Below are 8,200 nucleotides of genomic sequence, written 5' to 3'. Positions count from 1 at the left end.
GGAGTGGACGGTGTAGCATACCGCAAGGTAGACCTCGCGGGAATGATAGGTCGGCCACGAGTATACCGAAGATTTGGGTTTATTTGTTGGGGAATTGAGGGGTCTTCAAGGTTTTCAATTTCAAGCAAATAGTGCTCCGAGTTAGGCACCACTTTCATCTTGTCGGGGTTAGGAAGAGGGATAGAATTTCGGTCAACTCCGTCCACCCGAATTTGCCAATAGTCAAGGCCATCATCCGGGTTGGTCTTCAACCAATTGAGGTTGTGGTGGATATAAGTCTTGAAAAACATCGTATCACCAATCATATATCGCATACCACTCAAGTTGACTCTCCTATTGAGCCTCTTTAGCAAATGGGTGATGAGTCCACCCACGACAATTGCCGTCGAAGAGGCCGGAGAGTTGCTAAGTCTTTGCAATGTAAGGGCCAAGTGGTGGGCAATGTCGATTTTGAAGGTAGTGGGGTTGGAACGAAGGTAAGAGCCGAGAATTTCCAACTCCTCCGTTCGGAAATTGTGATTTTCCTCACGGCCAAAAACAGTCCACCCCATAAACCGATGCCAAACCCGAATAGCCGCATTATGGACAGTGTTAGCGGCTCTCTTGACCCCCGGAACATCATCTAAACCCGTAATGGCCTTCCATAAGGCCTCATGGTCAAAGGTCTCGGGTGCCTTATGTGGAGGGCTTGTGTCAAGCCCAAATGGGAAGCAAAGGTCGGGAGGGTCAAGGAGTAGTCCTTGTTCATCAATCGGAAATGCAAAAAGGCTACCTTTTGGGATTGGCGATGCTTGTCAAGATGAAGGGAGCTCAATAACTCCCATGTGAGACGGGCATATGTTTTCTCATGAATCCCGTACATCATTTTCATTCCTACCCCATCAAATAAGTCAAGAGTAACTTGGTCTAGCCCTAACTCCCGCATGGATTGTCTATCAATAAATCGGGTTGGGGCAATGGGGCGTTTCTTGAATAAAACAAATTTACCTTTCATGGTGATTGAAGTGAATTGGACATCCGGGAAGTCGGGATCGGTGCTCATGTCGGTCGCCGCCGCCGCCACCGCCTCCGCTTGTTGGAGGGCCAAATCTCCCTTTCTCACTCTTTTCTTTGGGGCCATTTTTGTGTTTTGATGGAGGGTAAGGGTTGGGAAAGAGGTGGTGGAGGTTTGTTGGAGGTAGGGTGGTGGTAGGGGGTGGTGGGAGTGGTTGTTGGTGAAGATGGAGAAAAGGGGTTAGGGTTAGAGGGAGAGAAGAGAGAAGGAAGGAGTCGAAATAATGAAGTGAAGAGGGTGATTTTAGTGTAAATTAGAGAATCAGTGGGTTCCCGGCCGGTCAGGAGACCGGCCGCCGGTCACCCGGCTGGGAAAACGTGTCTATTTGAAATTTTTTGGAAATTTACAGAAGACTCCCAGCCGGTCAGAAGACCGGCCGCCGGTCACCCGGCTGGGAGGACACCCTAGCTTCAATTTCTTCAATATATGCATTCCCAGCCGGTGGGCCGGCTGCCGGCCTGCCGGCTGGGACTTCTCTTCTAAGTCAATTTGATACATTTGCCCAATATACGCATTCCCAGTCGGTGGACCGGCTGCCGGCCGGCCGGCTGGGACTTCCCTCCTTTGTCAAAATGAAGGATTTTTCCTAATATACGCCTTCCCAGCCGGTGGGCCGGCCGCCGGCCTGCCGGCTGGGACAACTCATCCTTGTGAATTTGTCACAATTTCATTGAAGTTACAGGAACTTCCCAGCCGGTCAAAGGACCGGCCGCCGGTCACCCGGCTGGGAATACGTTCCATCACATTTTCTCCAATATGCCCCTATTCCATATCCCATCATCTATTGGCCTCGACTTCCGTGTTTTCGACTTTCGAACCCGACTCATGACGTCGGACAAGGGCCAATAAATGGTAAAACGCTTGTTCATCAAACAAAATCCCAAATTCTTCGATAATTGCAACCGAAATCAACCAAAATGAGGAGTATCATTCGTCCAAAATTCCTTCCTAAATGCATGATATTTACAAGAATGCATGGGTTGCCTCCCATATAGCGCCCTTGTTTTATGTCGTAGGCTCGACCAAGTAAACAAGCCAACAATTTTCACGGTGAGGACGAAAAAGCTTAGTGGACTAGAAAGGTTTCAAGGATCTTCATTTCCTTTTGAACGGGATTGCCAACGTGATAGTGCTTCAATCTTTGACCGTTTACTTTAAAAGTCCGGTCTCCTTGGCTTATTTCAACCGCCCCATGAGGGAAATATCGGACAACGGTGAAGGGTCCGGTCCACTTCGACCTCAACTTTCCGGAAAAGAACTTCAAGCGGGTATCATATAGAAGAACCAATTCACCTTCCTTGAATTCTCTTCTAATTATGCACTTGTCGTGAAATCTTTTCGTCCTTTCTTTGTACAACTTAGCATTCTCATAGGCTTCTATCCTAAGTTCCTCCAATTCATTCAAATCAAGAAGCCTCTTCTCACCGGCCGTCTTCAAGTCATAGTTGAGATGCTTGATGGCCCAATATGCCTTGTGCTAAAGTTCAACCGGCAAATGACAAGCCTTGCCATACACCAATCGGAATGGTGAGGTACCGATCGGTGTTTTGAAGGCCGTCCGGTAAGCCCACAAAGCATCATCAATCTTCAAGGACCAATCCTTTCTCGACTTGTTCACGGTTCTCTCGAGTATAGTCTTCAACTCTCGGTTGGAAATCTCAGCTTGCCCATTAGCTTGAGGATGGTAGGCAAGACTCTTTCTTTGTTGCACACCATACTTTTTCAACAAAGCTTCCAATGCTCTTTCTCCGAAATGCTTGCCACGATCGCTAATGAGGACTCTTGGGACCCCAAACCTTGGAAAAATGATCTTTTGAAGTAGCTTGATCACTTCCTTAGCATCACAAGTCTTGGTTGGGATCGCCTCAACCCATTTGCTTACATAGTCGACCGCCACAAGTATGTACTCATTTCCGAACGATGATGGGAAGGGACCTTGATAATCTATCCCCCACACATCAAAAAGCTCAACCTCAAGCATGAAATTCATTGGCATTTCATGTTTCCTTGTGATATTTCCACTCCTTTGACATTTGTCACATCCTTTAACATAAAAGGCAACGTCACGGAATAGAGAGGGCCAAAAGAAACCGCATTGAAGTACTTTAGCGGCCATTTTCTTGGAACTTGCATGGCCACCACAAGGTAAGTCATGGCAATGGATCATTATGGAGGTAGCTTCCTCTCTTGGAACACACCTTCTTATCATCCCATCGGCACAAGACTTATACAAACATGGGTCATCCCAATAATAGTGTTTCACATCATGAAAGAACTTCTTCTTCTTGTGATAGTCATAGTCATGAGGGATTATCCCGGAGACCAAATAATTGACAATATCCGCATACCACGGTGCTTCACCCAAGCTTAGGGACAACAAGTGGTCATCGGGCAAATAATCATTGATAGGGAGCCCATTGTCAACATTGAGGTTGATTAGCCGGGATAAATGATCGGCCACCACATTTTCAACTCCTTTCTTATCCCTAATCTCCATGTCAAACTCTTGGAGAAGTAATATCCACCTAATCAACCGAGGCTTGGACTCCTTCTTGACGAGCAAGTGTCTCAAGGCAACATGATCGGTGAACACTATAACCTTAGCTCCCACCAAGTAGGTCCGGAACTTCTCCATTGCAAAAACCACGGCCAAGAGCTCCTTTTCCGTTGTTGAGTAATTTGTTTGAGCATCATCAAGAGTTTTGCTTGCATAATGAATTGCATGCAACTTTCCATCCTTCCTTTGGCCTAAAACTGCGCCCAAGGCATGATCGCTCGCATCACACATTAACTCAAACGGCAAGCTCCAATCCGGAGGTTGTATAATTGGAGCACTTGTCAAAGCTTCCTTCAACCTATTAAAAGCATCAAGACATCGGTTAGAGAACACAAAAGGAGTATCTTTGGCTAACAACTCGGTCAAAGGTCTCGCAATCTTGGAGAAGTCCTTGATGAAGCGACGATAAAAGCCCGCGTGTCCAAGGAAACTTCTCACCCCCTTGACATTGGTGGGAGGTGGGAGACTAGCTATGACCTCGATCTTAGCCTTATCAACTTCTATTCCACGGTTGGACACTATGTGTCCCAACACAACACCTTCTTGTACCATGAAGTGGCACTTTTCCCAATTAAGTACAAGGTGAGACTCTTGACACTTACTCAAAACTTTCTCCAAATTCATTAAACAACTTTCAAAACTTTTCCCAACAACCGAGAAATCATCCATGAAAACTTCCATTTCTTGTTCAATGAAATCGGAGAAAATTGACATCATAGCTCTTTGAAAAGTAGAAGGAGCGTTACATAGCCCAAATGGCATCCTCCTATATGCATAGGTGCCAAATGGACAAGTAAAGGTGGTCTTTTCTTGGTCACTTGGATGGATAGGGATTTGGAAAAATCCCGAATAGCCATCCAAGAAGCAAAAATAGTTGTGTTGAGCTAATCTTTCTAGCATTTGATCCATGAACGGTAAGGGGAAGTGATCCTTCCGGGTGGATTTGTTCAACTTCCTATAGTCCACACACATTCTCCATCCGGTTACCGTCCTTGTAGGAATCAATTCATTCTTATCATTTCACACTACCGTCATACCTCCTTTTTTAGGAACTACATGAACCGGGCTTACCCACCTACTATCCGAGATAGGATAGATAATGCCGGCATCAAGTAACCTGAGGACCTCTTTCCTCACAACCTCTTTCATTATGGGGTTAAGTCTTCTTTGTGGCTCAATGGAGGATGCATCCTCGTTTTCAAGTAGAATTTTATGAGTACACAAAGAGGGACTAATCCCTTTGAGGTCACCAATCGTGTACCCAAGGACACCCTTAAACGTTTTAAGCAAAGAAATTAGTTTTGAGGTTTGGGTGTCATCAAGTGCACTATTGATGATGACGGGATAAGTGGAATCATCACCTAGAAATTCATATTTCAAAGAAGAGGGAAGAGATTTGAGTTCAACCGTAGGAGAAGGCGTGGAACTCTCCTCCTTCTTACCGACTTCCAACACTTCAAATGTGGGAGCTTGTTCATGAATTGGAGCCGAATCCAACATCCATACATATGCAAGAGTCTCAACATCTTTGTCATCGACCTCATACCCACTAACAAGACAAGTCTCCAAAGGATCCATAGAGGAAGCTTTTGGGTCATGCTCCTCCATGGGGTTCTCAAGAATGTATACAATGCAACAAGTGTCCCCTAGAGATGGAGCTTCCATGGACTTGTGGAATTCAAATTCCACTCTATCTTCACCCACTTGTAAAGACAACTTGCCACTCTTTACATCGATCATAGCTCCACCGGTAGCAAGACAAGGCCGCCCCAAAATAATAGGCACATTGTAATCCTCGGGCATATCCATAACAAAGAAATCACATGGTATGACAAGCTTTCCAACAACCAAGGGTACATCTTCAATCACACCAATGGGAAATTTAACCGACCGATCGGCTAGTTGAAGTGAAACTCTAGTTGGTTTCAAATCTCCCAAATCAAGCCTCTTGAAGATTGAAAGTGGCATGAGGCTCACACTAGCCCCCAAATCACACAATGCTCTTTTAATAGCCACCCCTTGGATGGAACAAGGAATAGAGAAGCTACCCGGATCTTCTAGCTTGTTTGGAAGCTTGTTGGTGTGAGTAAGAATAGCACTACATTCCTTAGAGAGGTTGATGGTTTGTACCTCTCCATTCTTCTTTTTCAAAGTGACAAGTTCCTTAAGAAACTTACCATAAGATGGGATTTCGGTAATCATATCAAGGAAAGGAATAGTGACATTCATTCCCTTCAAGATCTCAACAAACTTCTCATATTTCTTTTCAATTCTAGGCCTTGCAAGCCTTTGTGGAAAGGGTACCGGTGCTACATACTCCCTTGGTGGTGGAGTACATTCTTTGGCCTTAGTTGCAATAGGCTCATCTTGCTTTGGAGGGTCAACTATCTCCACCTCCTTAGACTTCTCCACCATAATCTCATCTTCTTCCACAACTTCAACCGGGTGCTCTTTCACTACTTCACTAGACACCCTCTTCCTCTTCCATTTAGGAGATTTCTCAACCTCCTCCAATTGCTTCCCACTCCTCAAAAATACCGCACTCACCTCCCTTGGATTAACCGTATTACCCGGAAACTTCCCCGGATTTTGAGCCAATTGACTCAATTGTTGAGAAATTTGGGCCACATGAGTTTCCGTAGCCTTTTGTGATGCCCGTATTTCATCATTAACCCGGTTTTGTGAGGCAATGTGGTTATCAAGCTTTGAGTCGGATTTTTGATTTGCAATAAGCAATTGTTCAAAGGCTTGTTCCCAAGATGGTTTTTGAGGGGTTTGGAAGTTTTGGTTTTGTGGTTGGAAATTTTGGTTTTGTTGTTGATTGAAATTTTGCCCCTTGAAACCCCCAAATGGTTGTTGGTTTTGGGTGATGAATTGTTTCCCTTGGAAACCGGGTGGAATTTGTCTTTGGAATTGAGAGTTTTGATTGAACCTTTGTTGTTGTTGAGGTTGGGAAGTGGTTGGATTTTGAATGTTTTGTGAAGCATAAGATAAATAAGGGTGAGTTCTTTTTCCATTAACAAATTGGTTGTTGTTACTGTTGTTGAACCCTTGCCTTGCACTTGTGGATTCCCAAATTCCATTTGCTTGCTCATAGCATTCTTCTTGGAGGGGTGAAATCAAAGGACACCCAATGGGAGTATGCCCTTGTTCTCCACATAACTCACAAGACAAGACTTGTCTCATATCGGAGCCTTTAGGTTTTGAATTTAGCAAAGCAACTTATTGGGTGAGTTCATCTAGCATACCCTTAACCTCCACATTCAAAACCGAATTAGAATCCTTGCTCTTGCCCTTTCTCATTTGCCTATCACTTCCCCATTCCATAGTTCTTGAGGCCATCTCCTCAATTAGTTCATTTGCCGCTTTATGCCCCAAAATGTCTAAGGCACCTTTTCCCGATCCCGCATCCAATGAAAGCCTAAGGTCTTGAGTCAACCCTTTGTAAAAGTTGTTAACTAGCTCGGCCTCGGAGATGCCATGGTGAGGGCATAACCGTTGGAGCTTCTTATACCGTTCCCATGCCTCATATAAGGTCTCATCCTCTTCTTGAGTAAAGCTTTGTAGTTCACTCTTGACTTTGGCCGTTCTTGAGGGTGGGAAATATTTGTTTAAAAATGCCGAAGCCAACTCATCCCATGTTTTGAAGGAATCCGGGTCACAATTTTTCAACCAATCCTTGGCCGAACCCCTAAGAGAACGGGGGAACAACCTAAGGCGAACCGCGTCATCGGAAACCCCATTTGACTTGTACATATCACAATTTTCAAGGAAATCATTTAGATGATCATTTGGGTTCTCCAAGGGACCTCCTCCAAATTGGTTGTCTTGAATAAGGTTGAGCAAGGCATTTTTAATCTCAAAGTTATTAGCTTGAATTCGTGGCCTTTGGATGCTTGGATTGACTATGTGCTTAGGAGCCATAATGTCTCTTATCGGAACCGGATCACCCATGGTGTTAGGTTCTTCTTCTAAAACCCCAAAAGGATTTTCAAACACTTCGGTAGCTTCTTGGAGAATTAAGTCTTCTTGCCGTGGCTTCAATTTCGCGATCAAGTGGATATGTTGGTTGACCTCGTCTTCGTCACCTACTCATGCAAAAGACCTAAGCACTTGAAACAAAAGGATTAGTAACAAAGGACTTAGTCTAAACTAGAACAAAAACGATTAATATCAAGCCGTACTCCCCGACAACGGCGCCAAAAACTTGATGGTCTCAAGTTAAACCTCGCAAGTGCACGATTTTATCGTTGTACACTTTAAAGGGTCGATCCCACAAGGAGTAGGTGGAGTACTAATCGTTCTAATTCACGAGCTTAGCTAAGTCGATAAATAACAAAGAGGGTGGTAACAAACTAACGCTAAACTAACAAATTTAAAGACTATAAACTAGACAAGAAAAGAACAAGCTAAAAGATAAAGGATAGATCGAATAAAGAGAAGGACTAGAACTCGGTTCTCCCACTAATATGAGTAATTCCACATACTAATCGTCTCGGCTAATCAAAAGGGGTAGAAAGGTAAGGGGGAGATGGCTCTAATTCGCCTAGAACCTCCCTTCCGGTCTCACAATAGGACACTAGCTACTC

General features: G+C 44.5%; 1 non-coding gene across 1 annotated transcript; it reads left to right on the top strand.

The window, feature by feature from the left end:
• Positions 1 to 7,086: 7,086 nt before the first annotated feature.
• On the top strand, positions 7,087 to 7,193 carry LOC141654476 (small nucleolar RNA R71). The gene has a single exon (XR_012548035.1). It is a non-coding gene; the product is annotated as a small nucleolar RNA R71 (small nucleolar RNA).
• Positions 7,194 to 8,200: the final 1,007 nt, after the last annotated feature.

The sequence above is a fragment of the Silene latifolia genome, chromosome 4 (assembly GCF_048544455.1).
Source record: "Silene latifolia isolate original U9 population chromosome 4, ASM4854445v1, whole genome shotgun sequence".
Taxonomy (NCBI): Eukaryota; Viridiplantae; Streptophyta; class Magnoliopsida; order Caryophyllales; family Caryophyllaceae; genus Silene; species Silene latifolia.
The sequence above is the reverse complement of the archived record's forward strand: the minus strand, read 5'-3'. Positions and strand labels throughout refer to the sequence as shown.